The following is a 14,893-nucleotide window of genomic DNA, read 5'->3' as shown; positions in this document are numbered from 1 at the left end:
TGGAGGACACAGAGGGGGGGGGACACTGTCAGTTTGGTTCAGCTGTTGCTTTTGTTGTCCCGCATACTTTCTCATGTAGTCTGCAGAGTACTTCATCATCTGTTTCCCGCTATTATTAAAATAGGGATGTCTATATGGTCTGCCCAATTATTGTTTCATAAGGGGTCAAACCCGGTCGTATTGTAATATTTATGTGGAGTTTAACTAAATCCAAACATTGAGTCCATGGATCTTCCCGTTTCTTCCATACATTTCCTAAGTCGGTTTTTTAACGAATCCGTTCGTTCTTTCCACAAGGCCTGCGCTTTGTGGATGATAAGCACAGTGGTTTTTCAAATCTATGTGAAAGGCTTGTCCTTTTTGGTTATTATCTGATTTACAAAATGTGTGCCATTATCACTAAAATTTTCTCTGAATCCATAACGGGGATTAGTCTTTGCATTATGCTTTTGCGACTGTTAGGCATCTGGATGTTTTGATAGGAAAACAGTTTTTCTACCCAGTTAGAAAACGAGTCTCAAAGTATTAGCTAAAAGAAACTTTTTACCGTTGTAACTAGGGCTTAGTTCATATAAAATCCTGTATGTATATGTTGAAAGCGGTAAGTGAGTATTTGGCTTTGGGAAATTGTCCTCTTTTAGGGCTTTAGGTTCCCCTGAGCATTTGTGCTTTTGCACATATTAAGCATGCTCTACAATAATTTTGTGAATAAGCATTAAAACCATGGTCCGTATATTGTTTGGTTTACCATCACTACATCCCTCCGGTTGACACATGAAGTTTTACCATGGGTCAACATAGCTGCTCATTTGTATAAGTTTTTTGTCAGGATTGGTTTATTTTTCTGGTCAGGTGTTAAATCCCCGCCTTTAATCGTGGGCTTCCTTTGCTTTTCGCATAGCGTTCTTGTCCTGTTTAGGAGCTTGCTGCTGCATGTCTTGTAGATGGTTCGTTCTTTTAGTGAATTGGTCTGTTAATGTTAATACTGTTATTTCTTTTAAAGCAGCTTCTCTTTTGCTATTTTTCATCTGCAAAGGAATTCCCTTTGAAAGAACTAGCACATCTTTTCCCGATGTGTGGGGCGCGCACGCTATTAGCATATTGCCAGTGCTTTTGATAAGCTGGTACTGCTTGTAAAAGTTCTTTCAGTAAATTGGCATGGTGATCACTAGTTTCCCGGTAGATGTTATCATGCTACAGTCTAGTTTTCCAATGTTGTGCAAAAGGTAGAATAGATGAGTTGTAGCATAAGCATATTTGACTTATCTGTCCTGATAGTTACTCTATTTCGTCTTTCATCAATTTGCATGCTTCAGTAAAGAGTCAATCAGATTGTTGCTGCTGCTTGGGCTGAAGTAATGTTTGTGGGTTAAAGCTAGTCCGCTTTTAGCACTGTATGCGGATGGTCGTCCCTACAGATAAAGAGTCCTTGTTTTCCCTTTTACATCTTTTTTAGAGGACTCCATCAACAAATTAATGTTTCTCCTTCTGACAAAAGGAGTGTCTTTCAAATCTGGCCCTAACTTTTAGCCGTTTGTTCAGCCCGAGCCTCACAATCATGAGATTCCCCCTCATCTGGTGTGGGGATAAGTGTTGCTGGGGTTCAGCACCGTTTGCAGCGTTCTTATTTTCAAAATGCGGTCTGTGACAGTCAGTAAAGTACATGCATGAGAGGTGTCTGGCTGGGGATAGAAAAGTTCATTTGATTGTGTAATAAGCTCAAAGACAGGACACCGCATCCCAAGTGGGGAACCTTTAATGTCAGTGGATGGAAGAATACTATGTCAGCATGACCGTTACTGCCAATGAAGCAGCTATCCACTGCTTCCGCACACAGTGTGGAAGTGCACATGGCATTGACAGCATCTAATTTAGTAGAAATATGTATGCTATTGGCCGTAATTTGATTCCATGCATTGAGATTAGGACCGAGGTCATTTAAAAATGACATTTACAGTCCACCCATTTGTACAGAATTCTTTTTTCATAGTGTCTGGGAGTGCTAACGTGCAACTGCTCACCAATAGCATGCTTAATGTTTCAGAAGGCCGCTTGCTGTGCTGTCAGATGTGCCATGTTTAGGGTTGTGCTGACATTTTCAGTTCCTTTATACATAAGTAATTTAACGGTTTGCAGTTATTTCTGCATGAATTTGGTAACCCAGCTTCTGCAATGTGTGAAATTAGTGAGTCCTAAGAACGGAATCATTTGTTTCTTTGTAAGTAGGCTTAGGCGATGCTAGATTGCGCTGCTTTTTCACTTTCTTCCTATTAGTGGTTCTGCGCAGCACTTAATTGATGTTCCTAAGTATTTTACCACGTTTTGGCAAAAATTGAGCTGTTTTTGCTTAGCTTTATGGCCCGTTCATTGCCAAAAATGTTTCAGTAATGCGATTGTATCAATTTTCACAACTTCTTTAGTCTCAGATGCTATCCAAAATGTCATCAACATATGAATAATAGTTGGTTTGTCTAGGTGGTTCAAAGGGGACAAGCTGGAAGGTGAGTCAGCTTGGGAAGTACTATCGATCGCGACTTTCACGTAATCTGGGGTAAACGCGTATATGTATATCGTTTCCCTTTAAAGGGTTTAAAGCAAACCAGTACCGTCGGTCTTTATGTACTGGATCAGACGAAAAAAAGCAATTGCTAATGGGTCACTACTGTGAAAATATTTAGCTGAGGATTAGGAATTCACTAATGTGTGCGGAGTCCTGAACAATGGAGATCTCCTGTATTACTGCATTGGTTCCACTGCTTGTACGTCCTGAACCATTCGCCATCCTGTTGCTGGGGGTGCCTTTTTTTTAACAGGAAATATTGTGTGTGTACAGGGAGTCTGCACCATTCCAAAGCCCAACACTCTGCTTTCTTAAATCTTCAAGTTGACTTCTATGCCCCGAGCGTAGATCAGCATGTCTGTAGTTTCAATGGTGATCCTGTCTTACCCTAGGACGGTGTTCTGTTTTAGGTCTTATTAATCACAGGTAATGCTTTCTAACTAGGCTACATCTGTAGGTCCTTGAGACCACAATTTAGCTGGAACGTTGCCGCTTCAGAAGTGTTGTCGCTCAGCTTCTGTGAAAATGTCTGTTCACTGGTTGTTCGTGCATATCCTAACTCGGGACTCCCGCCTGAGTCTCGTTTACTGTCACGAACAAACGTCTCTTTCTTTGTCAGTTCTGTTGGAGGCGACCTGTACCATGTTGGTTCACAGAGGTTGGCTACCCAATCGCAGGCTCGTTCCCTCTCTCAACCATCTCCCCAGGTCTTGCCATTTGTCCTGTTTTGCCTTACATAAGGAAATGTGATGGTTCCAATGTTGGTGAACAAGGGAATGGGAAGGAAGCAAGACGGAACTTGGAAAGGAGTTGACTGTGCTGCGGAGCTAGATCTCCACATCAGAGTGAACATAAGGAGACTGTGATTTCTTTTCGAGGCGGTGTGCGTATTATCTGAGAGCTGTTGCTGATATGTGACTGCAATTGGTTAGGCCTCTATACCACATAGTTACCTTAAATGTCATTGGATTAGTTTCGTCAGTGTGGGCATTTGATGTCTGTGGATAGATCAAACGTTCAGGCTAGTCTGCTGTTTTCCTTCCTCATAAGATTAAGCTCCAGTGGACGTGGGAGGGGTTTATTCGGAACATCTAAGGCGTGGAGTGTGTATTGAGAGTCTGTCACGAGTCCCCTTGAGAACAAACACTTCGTTGCGATTTTTGTTCTGAGATGATTTTGCGAGCTCTTTTTGTGATGGTTGGCACGCGATGTTGTCTAGATGGAGTTGAGAAGCCGGCCACCAGGCCATCTCTGCCCCCCCCCCAATAGGTTAACTGGACTATTCTAGAGGCAAGAGTGATCTAGAACAGGCCAGCTGACATGATTTTCTTCAGGGTCTCTGAACCACAACGTCAGTCTCTGGAAACCTTTTGTTGAGTGGAATCGCCTGTTGGGTGACGCACTATTGAGTAATTTGAACTTAAAAGGCGCAGGGTATTAGTTTGCGTATTTGCTCCAGTGGGTCCTGCGCATGGCTCCTGTATCGCACAAAAACTTCACAGGAGTGCCCTGGACCATGAGGACTATGTTCAGGTCTATATTTTTCTTCAAACAAACAAATCTTCTAGGTTTGACAGAGACATCCATATTTTCATCCTCTTTCTCTCTAATAGAAAATGGATCAGAAGCACGTCATCTGTCATTGCTGCGAGGCGACCACTGAATTTATGTGGGTTGCTTCGACAGTGCCTAGCCATGTGGCCTTCTCTTCCACATGACCAACACACTCTGGAATTATCAGTTGAGCGTGATCCAAAACCTCTTCCCCTTCCACGGCCTCTGCCTCGGCCTCTACCTCTGGACTGCTGATAAAACACAGTGTCCTCCTCCTCCTGATAAAACACAGTGGATTCTTTACTTTTATTCTTTTTACTTTTTATGACTTTCTCTGCATGCAGGGCGTGATTTAGATATTGTTGGAGCGTTCCACCACTCATGTCTATGTGGTGGCGCTCAACCCATCCTTTGATTTCTGGTAATGATCCTGCATGCAGTGCATTCTTCAACTGCTGTTTAAATGCCCCATCATCATTGTCATTAAAGAGCAGTCCACTATGTGCCCTGAATGTTTTTTCCATCCTTACCCTGTATTCATCGAAAGACTCGTCCTGCTTTTGCTTGCATCTCCCTATCTCTGTATAATTTGCTTTCTTCTGATATCTGGCCCTGATACGATTAATCAAATGCTCAACTGCTGTTCCTAAGTCTGTGGAGTCTGGTTGCAAAGGGGTAGGAGGATCAGCGTTTGTAGTTGGCACAAAATTCCCTTTAACATGGTGCCATTCTGATCCTAATTGGCACATCCAGACTTGCTGAACCTCTGCACCATTTAAATGGTAAGATTTTCTCAGATTTTCCATTTGAATTATGCATTCTTCTATATCCTCCTTTTGGAGGGGGAATTCCTTCTACTGCTTTTCTAACATCTTCCTGTGTCCAGGTTCTATATACCATTATTGTGGCTGGTTGTCGGTTATTTCCTTCAACCTGGTCCGCTAAGGGGTTTGGTAATTCTATTAAAGGAAGCGTAAGGACTTCTCCTACACCTTCCTGTTTTACAGGCATCACTCGGAGTGCCTGTGGGGACAGAATGTCACTAAATGTTGTCGCTAAAGTTTTTGACCAATCTCCTACGGACCCTTTGGACCTAGTAGCATATCCCTGGGAGGTATTAGCTTGTGGAGAAGCTGCTTGAAGAGGGGCTGTTTTCAATGATCCTTCTGGAGGAGGTATATGCTGTGGGGGAGTATATTGTGGAGGATCCCCCGTGAGTGGGGGAGCTGAGGGATCGGCTGCAGCGGCAGCACCTCCCATTTGTGGGAGATTATGTATTTGATGTAGCAGGTCAGAATAGGGCCCTACGTACTCATCATCTTCCTTTCTATGAAACATTATTGATCTCTCCTTTTCCTTTTTTCTTTCTTCACTTTCTCTTTCTTTCCCTTCTTTCTCTTTTCTTTGTCTCTCCTCTCTCTCTCTTTTAGCTCTGCGCTCTCCCTCTTCTCTCTGTCCTACTAATTTCATCCAACCCATGGTTTGCATGTAACCTTCTTTTGCCATCAAAGTGTCTTTATTTTTGCTTTTTGTTTTTATTTTTTGCTGCAATTCCTTTATGTTTGTGGTGCTCAATTTACCATTAAAACCGTAGTTTTTTATCCAGTAACACAACGGCTCTACCGCCCATGGGTCATCATTTTCAACTGCTTTCCAGTCTTTACACTGGAGTTCCTCCAATAACTTCTGTTTTTCTTTACTTTGCCCCTTTCCCATTTTGAACTAAATTTGGGCCCAGTGGGTTTTCAACACCTGTCGTGTTCTAAACACTGGGGCTTCAGACAAGATGGTGATCAACGACTTTTTGTGGTAAAACTCACTTCAATCCTTACAGGTGGAGTTTTCTTGTCTACAAACATCCACAAAAGCTCACCATTTAACCCTTGTCTTTTTGGTATGAAATACAGATATCTAGTGATATCTATATTTCCTTACACACGCACACACACACACACACACACTCACTGCGCAGTTAACTTTTACTTTATTTCTGTTTACTTATTTTAAACACAGAGGACGCCGCTATCCTATGCAGAATTTAACTAGTTTACAACTCGGGGAGCCTGCCCTTACAAACTAGGGGAGCCTGCCCTCCCGCGGACTTTAACTGTTTTAAAATTTCTATTTTACCTGATAGAGTCTAGAATTGTCAGGGTTTTAGTACAAAAGGGGGACCTCGTTACCCCATGCGGAATTTAACTATTTAAGATAGAGGACACCGCCGTCCTTCACGAGGTTTAAACTGTTTGCAAAGGGGAATCTCGTGACCCCACGCTGAGAGGACTTCAAAAGGGGAATCTCGTGACCCCACGCCCTTCACTTCGATCTTTTTTTCTTTTTTTTTATATTATTATATTTTTATAAATTTTTTATATTTTATATATTTTTCTTCCAATAATTCACTCACTCCTTATTAAAAGAAAAACTACTCACAATTCTCTGCGTCCTCGAAATGCTTCAACCGTCGGACCCCAGCTTGTAAGGGAGAGACCAGTCCCGTAAAGGGTCTCTTTGCTGCGGCCGCAGGCTTATCTGGATCTCACTCACCTGCTGGGGGTCGTCGGGTATCTTGCAATCCGGCTCGAAGGACCAATTAATGTTAGGTTTGAACACCAAACACCTTATTCAGCAACCTGCACAAAGAATGACACAGAGAATTTAGTATATTTTACTTGCAAGGAGAGGGGATCAGAAACTGCATTCAGTTACAACTTCAAACCCACTCTGAAGCAATATCTGCTCTCCAAGCCCTTTATTGAAGAAACGCCCTGATTACAATGTGGTTTCAACCGCTAAAGGGGGAGGGAACAGAACCCAGTTGAAACCAGAATTTTCGTACAACATCATACAACATCAGAGGATAAGGAGAACCCCTCTCCTTATCTAGTTGCACAGTTCTCCATTCTCCTCCACACCCTTAACGACATCTGTTAACAGCAGTCGCAGTCAACATCCCTCCTGCACAGACTTAAAAAACATTAATGACACAGCAAATAAAACTAAATGTTTTAACACTCTTTGTAATATGAGTAAGATAGAGATAACAAAATGTGTAAGTATAATATGATTAAAGTAGAATAACTTATGTACAATTAATTAACCCAACATATCACCGGTGGAATCGCATCACTGCCAGACCTGACAATACACAGTAAACTGAGCCCACAGGGTGCTGTTTTTTTTTTAGTGTCTATTAATTTGCATTTTCATGTGAATATTTTTGGTTCTGCAATATTTGTCTCAAAACCACCTTAGTGCTACTCTAAGTGATTGAAAGGTGGATATTGCAGTAAATCTTTTTTATTCGTTTTAACAGTACAATCAGGCACAGGCTTCTATCATAGATGTCTTTCAGGTATAAATGCAAACTCAAAATATCTGTTTCAAGCCTAGCTATCACCTTCTCTCTGATAGCCAAAGCTAGACTAGGTCTCCTGACACCGACCGCCGGTCAGATGCTGGATAAGTAAAAGCAAATATCTTTAGTTTTAGTAGAATGTACTCTAATTGTCATGCCATTCAGACAAAATAAGGCAAAGAATACTGAATAGTAGCTCAGCAGAGATTTGTGTTCTAAAAATACGTCTGCACATACTTATCGCCACTTTAAGAATAATGCAGCCCTACTGGTGAGAAAAACTTCTATGTTGATATTTTCACGGGAAACTGTGCCGCATGTATTCTTGGGGTTTCATGCTGGTAAAAGTTGTTCTGATTTGAGTAAGTCAGTGGAAAGCAATTTTGACAGTGAGTCATCACTAGACAGGCTGTGGTGGTAACTATCTGATTTAAAGCTTACACTAACAATAATATAACGCCTCAACCAGATTTGAAGCAAAACAACCAAAAACCTTTAAGTTTGTTTTTTTTTCTTTTATACAAATACAAAATAACAATTTAGATATTTTCATTTGCTGTAAAGTAAGATCGTGCACATAATTTCTATAAGGTCGACTGTTTTACAAAAGCTGAGGTCAGAAAATCTTATTGCTTTGCTTTGAAACAACTAGCATGAAAAACCTTTTGAAAGGCAACCTATATTTCCTGGATTAGTTAACCAAAGAATATTCACAGCAGGATCATAGATATGGTTTGTATTTTTGGTTAGATTTCGTATCTGAAGCTGAGGCACAATTTGAATGTTTAGCAGCCTTTACACAATCTAATTTACATGCTTCATAAGGAAAAACAGGAAAAAATATATAAAGAAAATCAAAAACTCAAAAAATCAAATAATAAAAACAATATTCTCGCTAATGAAAAGCTGCAGCAGTGATGTTTTCAGTACATACTCAAAGGAGCAAAGAGCTTCTGCAGCGGTAGAACTTTATTGTTCCACTATAAAAATGTGTATACATAAATAGGTTAGCCCTCTCACAAAAAAAAAGTTTTTAATTATATGTGCCAGTAAAAGAAAACCCAGCAGTATTTAAAACACTAGAGAGACTCCTGTGTCTGGAGGAGGGAAACTCAGAATCCCCTTAGCAACCAGCAGGCTGCAGTGTTGCAACATCCCTCTCCTTTGTCCTTCACACACACATTCACAAAAACACCACACATGTGTAGAAGATGATTTTTTCCTAATTCAGATGTTTGTGATGTCATAAGTTGTTTATGGTTGTCGCTGGTTCAAACAACATAGTTTGAACACTGCTGAAATTTTAGGATTTTTTTTTATTTTTATTATGGTCTGATTTCATAGGTAGGATGCAACCTTCAAGCTTTGCAAAACTGGCTCAAAAAGTCTCTTAGGCTCTGCATAACTTTTCTGTTTTTAGCCAGAAAAATGAAAATGTTTGAACACACTTTCTTTCATCTGTCAGATGTGTCTCTTTCCTTCCAATCAGTGTTATGTTTCTTATCAGAGTAGGTGTTTTAAAAGAAGATTGAACTGATAACAGGTACAGTTTGTGCATGAATGTGTTTGCATTGAGCGTGTGCTTTCTCTGCAGCTCCGATACCTTTTTTTCCTCTTACTGTAGGTCAAGCCCTACCCTCATTCCTCTCCTCCCCTCTCTCTGTCTTTTTCCCATTTGGGCCGGCCTCAGCGCAAGTAGGAGCAGTTGTCAGTTTCAGGAAATGCACTGTGCTCTGTTGGGAAGTGAGGTATCTGCCTGTGGGCCAGCTTTTTCTTTTGTGATTTTTTTTCTTTCACTTTATCAACTGCTTACGGGAACACAGACAACCCCATCCCCCTGCCATCGCCACCCCCCATTGTTCTGACTCCAGTAAGAAAGATAAAAATCAAACAAAAGCACTTGTGTTAAGAAATTTACTTTCATAGAAACTTTCTATATTTTGGCTTTAACATTTAACCTGATTTTACATGTTTACACATTTTCCTTTACATCATCCAAAACATGCTATTTATTTATCTTTTATAAAAGGCTTTGGATGTAGCATTGCATGGCACAACATGTCCCGGAAATCAAGGAAATGAATGCTTTGTAAAAGTGTGTTAATGTCTGTGTGGAAAAGCAGGGAGAGAAGTTTAAGTGCAAACAGGATATTGTAGTACACGGGAGCACAGATTCTTCCTCCGGCAGTTTGGCTCGGTGGGTTTAGAACAGCTTGACGACAAGCAGACAGCAGGAACAATGACATAACACACATAAATGCAAATAATTTACACCAGAACAGATGATGTCAAGCCTGCATGAGAATCGCTTTGTAAATCTTTTTGACTTGTTTTGCTCTCTAAAATCATTCTGCCTGCTTATTATCAGACCTTGGCTGAAGTAAATGGCTTTAGTGGACTGGTTGTAATCTGATCGATCTGTGAGCTCCACAGAAATTCTTTTTCTTCCAGTTCAAAAAAAACACCACAGCGGTGACTGTTCAGTACAGCTGATCAAGGGCTGTTTTCTTCCACATGTACAGTATCCATCTGACCTTCTCCTTTTAAAGTTTTTTTTTTTTTGTGAACAAACTGCTGACATTTAAGGAGGGTACCAAAAATGTTTGCATGTTACAGTTTGTGTGTGGAACATATATGTGTGTGGTGTTTAAGGCTCTGAGAGGAAAAACACATGTGAAAGGAGTGCAGTGTGTGTTGTTGGAAGCGTGGGCTCATCTCACAGGGTTGTCAAGAGTATTAAAACAGGCTGTTTGTCAAGGGCCAGTATCTGCAGCGCCATCCACTTGCTCCCTACCAGCGACTCCATCTTTATTCTGTTGTTGAGGCAAAGTGACCCTCTGCATGTACTGGGCTCTTGTACTAACATATAGAAGACATTTTTGAAAAATCGCTCTCTCTGAAAATAGTAATTCTGCTCACATGAAATGAAGGTATAGACTAACAGAAGTTCTTGGATTATCCCAGGGGTTAGGTTGTAAAGAGCTTTCATTCCCCTGGTCAGATCTCCAAAGGCAAACAGGTTCTGGGTAATCATGAGAGCCTGGTACAAAGAGGACAGGAGGAGGAGTTGGAGGCAGATCCAGCCTGATGGCTCTGCTGATTGGGAGTGTCACCCCACTTGGTGGAAGGAGCCTGATCTTGTGTGGTAGGTTAAGTGTGATATTGGTTAGAAAGAGTCTAGCTTACCTCCATGTACTGTACAGCCTGGGTTATGGAACCCAGCTCATTCAATTTTAATTCACTTCAGTTTATTTATATAGCGCCAATTCACAACACAAGTCATCTCAAGGCACTTTATAGTTCAACCAGATCATCCAGTCAAATTGATTCATAGTTTTCTATCTAAGGAAAACCAGTTGATTGCATTGACCCATTGACTCTTCAGCAATCCCTCACACTAAGCATGCTTGTAGCGACAGTGGAGAGGAAAAACTCTCTTTTAACAGGAAGAAACCTCCAGCAGAACCAGGCTCAGTGTGAGCAGCCATCTGCCGAGGCCGACTGGGGTTCAAGGAGACAGAAGCAGAGAAACAAAAAGCAGCTGTAAAAGGCGGCCCCGTCCAGGAAACACACAGCCAGGCAGACGAGCTCCGAGCCAGGTCCCATGTCAGAGGATGAAGAGAGCACATCCAGCCAGTCACACAGAAAGACTAATTCTCTTCTACTCTGGAGAGATCCAGGGGGAGAGGTGGAAAACTGGGGTGGGTTTGCTTGTTTCTGGCCACCTTAGCCGCCTCGTCTTGGAGTTCATCCCAGTAGATGAAAGGGTCACATCTATGTGCTTTTCTGTATGGGTGAGGGCCCTAACTGCTATACAGAACCATTCTCTGGGACTCCTTTATTCTCTTTGGGAACTTCAGTGTCCATGTGGTAAATAACAGTGATAACTGATGGGAAAAGATTGGAAGAAATTGTAAATCAGCTCTGAAGTGGACTTGGATTTCTGTGCAAGTCATGAGTTGTCCATAATGAACGCCATGTACAAGCAAGGTTGTTCATTAGTGCATTTGGTATCAGGACACCCTAGTCACATCTTCTGACCTTTAGGTCACATGTCTTGTACACGTTCTTGAAGAGAGGGGCAGAGCTGTCCATTGATCATCATCTTGTGGTTAGCCGTATACACTGGAAGGCCCACAGGCCCTAACAAGGACAAAGGGCATGCTGATACAGTTGGATGGAGTCCCTTGGCAACTCCCCCATCTGAGAGAGTTTTTCTCAGATCCTAGAGTATCAGGGAACCATGCTCTCTGCAGCCATCCATAGCTCTGGCTGTAAGGTCTGTAATATCTAAGGTGTTGGACACCCCTACCCCAGTGGTGGACACCAGCAGTAAGGATTGCCGTCATGCTGAAGAACTAGACTACTATATTTGCGAGACATCTGAGGCAGAAACAACAAGGCTAAGCATACAGCTGTCTAAGTGGTTGGAGAAGCAAAAAACTGAACTGACAGACTGGTGGTCTCCATCCCAGTCTGCTAGTCCAGATCTAAGGTTACAGTACAACCGGCCTGTAGGACTTTGAGTTAAAAACCATTATTCAAATCTAATGATTTTCTGTCTTTTTTGTATAAGAACTATATTATGTGACAATGCACCTTTAATCTATTGTTTATTGGTTAAAACATAAAAAGAATTTTTTTTTGTGATTTAGTTTTACATCTGGGCCACATTAGAGTTACAAAAGTGAAAACAAACTCAATGAAAGGAATCGAAGAACATGGAATACCAATTTTGTTAGGTACTGTTAAGACATTGTGTGAATAAAAGCCAGACATTTTATTTTGTGTAATTTTTTATTCAGAATATTTTTTACATTTCTTACCACTATAGAAAGCTATACTTTTTTAATGCTTTCCTCTCCTGTTCTTATTAATTTTCATATTTCAAGGATAAGATTTAATGTTCATTCACTCAACACAAAGAGTGCTGATTATCTTCCAGTGATTCAACAAGCCCCTACTAAACCCTTACTTGAACCAACCTCTGACCTTTTCTTTTAATATTGAGTCATTTTTCACGTTTACTTACCTAATTGCAAGAGTTAAAACTGATGAAAGATAAGCCAATCCCACTACCCTCGCTGAGAGTTGATTCATACTGGCCCCTAAGCGGGAAAAAGCAATAGGAAGCCAGAGCAATAAAAGGCTATGACATTGATGGGCCTGTTTCCCAAACACTTATAGGACTTTAAGTCTGGCTGGAGGGGCTCGGGCTCCACTTCTTATTGCTACGTCTGACTGGAGTCGCCAAACTGCAGAGGGGCTCGACGTTTAGTCTCTGTCCCTTAGTTCCTGTCTGCCCGTCTCTGTCAGCCACTTGGAGCACCAGCGGGTAGGCGGCTGAGGAATTTGTGTGTCAAAGGCGTTCAGCACACACATTGTTTAGCCTCCACATGGTCAAAGTAAATATGGAGACCTGTTCATAAAACATTTCTTAGTCTAATTTTTTTTACTGATTAGACACAAACATATAAGGGACAAAAGCCATAGACATTTTTACAGTTTTGCAGATAGAGCTGAGTACCCTCTAAGTTTAAAAGCCTACATTACTAATTAAGCCTAGGTAAATCAAGTGCAAACTAACAGAGAAGCTAAAGTACTTACAACGAAAGCTTGATGGTGCAAATAAAAAAAAAAAATATATAAGTGACTGTCTTGTTTAACTTTGTAGAGAGTGAAAGTCTTTGCAACCTCCAATTTTAAGGGGGTAGTTGAAAAAGTCCTTTCAATGCAACAACCACCAGTCCCCCATGCCCATTCTCCAGAAATCCATTTGCCATTTGACTGGATTAAGTCTATGCAGAAGGCTGCTACTCATGCCAGCAGATTGCTTATGACAGGCCCTTATGCAGACACCTACACTGCCATGAGAAATTAGTTTAAATACACAGGAGAGGCCCAGGAGCAGGCTGATCTGCAGGAGGTAATGTAGTTGGAGGAGAGTACAGAGACAGAGGTAAAGGTAAAGTGAGAAAGGGATGTACACAAAACAAAAAAATTGGATGTTAAAGCATTATTTCTTTTAGTAACACTGTGTCATGATTTAAAGTTAAGTCAGAGGTTAAACGGAGATATTAAAATACATTCAAGTTGACTTGACATTTAGCTCTGTTCAACATCAGAAACCGAAGCTGTCAGTGTGTCTGTTCAATACAACAGTTTTGACAGAAGTGCCTGTAGGTGCATCTGATCTGTTCTGTTGTTGGTCGGCCCACTTGGTTTGTTGACCAAATATAACACAGCAGTGGTGGCTGCTACTCTTTGAAACAATGGTGTTAATGAAATCCAAATATAATGTAATGCATTAAAAAATCTTTAAACACATTGCTACAATAGCAGGAATAAGAGTTGTAAAGCTCTCTGAAATAATAAACTCCAGAAATCATGTCAAGAGTTCAGCACTGTTCATGAGGAAAACCTCAGGGGGCACAAATAAGACTGAGTTAAGCATGGCTAAAGCAGTGCTGGGCAAAAACATTTATGCAGCTCTCTTTTTTTTTTTTTTTTTTACAGCAATTTTCTCTTCTCTAAACAATTTACTTCTTAAACTTAAATTTAATGTTCTGGTTCAGTTTGCATGTTTCTCAAACATTACCCTTAATTTGGTAATCGTTGCCATTTCATCTTTTCCTGCTTTAGGTTTAGCCAATATGAACTAAACATCTTGTACTTACCCACTATAAAAATTGTTTAATACTTTATTCTTTTTCTTTATTATTTAGTATTATTAAGAATTATGAAAATAGGTACAAAGTGTGCCCCTTCCAATTATGAATTAATGTTTGGTTGTTTCAAAATCTCCTACAGCAGAAAAAGATGCAAAAAATTTAACTACAGTGTAACAGCAGCAAATGGGGTATCAAACCTGGAACCATAAAAAATGCCAATTGTTGAGATTTTTTAGAAGTTGGAACTCAACAGTTTTGCTGTAAATATTCTCCTTATATCAGTCCTCATTAATGCACTGCAAAATGTGGCACCAACATCTTAAATGAAGGGGGAAAGCACTAATGAAATATCTGGGATAGTGTGTCCCAAGACTTAGTTTATGGACACTATTACAAGACAACAGCTGATGAAAGTATAAAAAAAGGTTGTGGAAATAGTTTTTGTTAGTTGAACCAAAGCTGTGACTTTGTTTGAGTTCTTTCCTCTGCTAACATCTTTTTTTCTCCAGCTATCTCCTTCTCTACGTGTTGTCTCCTCTGTTACTGACACGCATGGTGTAATAACCAGATCGTGTGGAGCTGCTGAGCTGTTCCACATGTGAAGGGTGCGTCAGATCAAATTAGGCCTTGCTGACAAAGGGCCTTTTTATACACAGGTGCACGGTGGGCGAGCTAAGGGTTGCAGTCAGACACGTATTCCAGAAGCCAACAAGCAAAGAAGCCAGTCAGTAAGTTAATCAGTCAGCCTGC

At 40.8% G+C, this 14,893-nt stretch overlaps 1 protein-coding gene across 1 annotated transcript in view; it reads left to right on the top strand.

Moving 5' to 3' along the window:
• kcnq1.2 (potassium voltage-gated channel, KQT-like subfamily, member 1.2) overlaps positions 1–14,893 on the top strand; it is a 312,827-nt gene that overhangs the window by 119,496 nt on the left and 178,438 nt on the right. The window lies entirely within an intron of this gene.

The sequence above is a fragment of the Cyprinodon tularosa genome, unplaced genomic scaffold, assembly GCF_016077235.1.
Source record: "Cyprinodon tularosa strain WSP-4 unplaced genomic scaffold, ASM1607723v1 ctg16, whole genome shotgun sequence".
NCBI lineage: Eukaryota > Metazoa > Chordata > Actinopteri > Cyprinodontiformes > Cyprinodontidae > Cyprinodon > Cyprinodon tularosa.
This window is presented reverse-complemented; position numbering and strand designations above follow the sequence as displayed.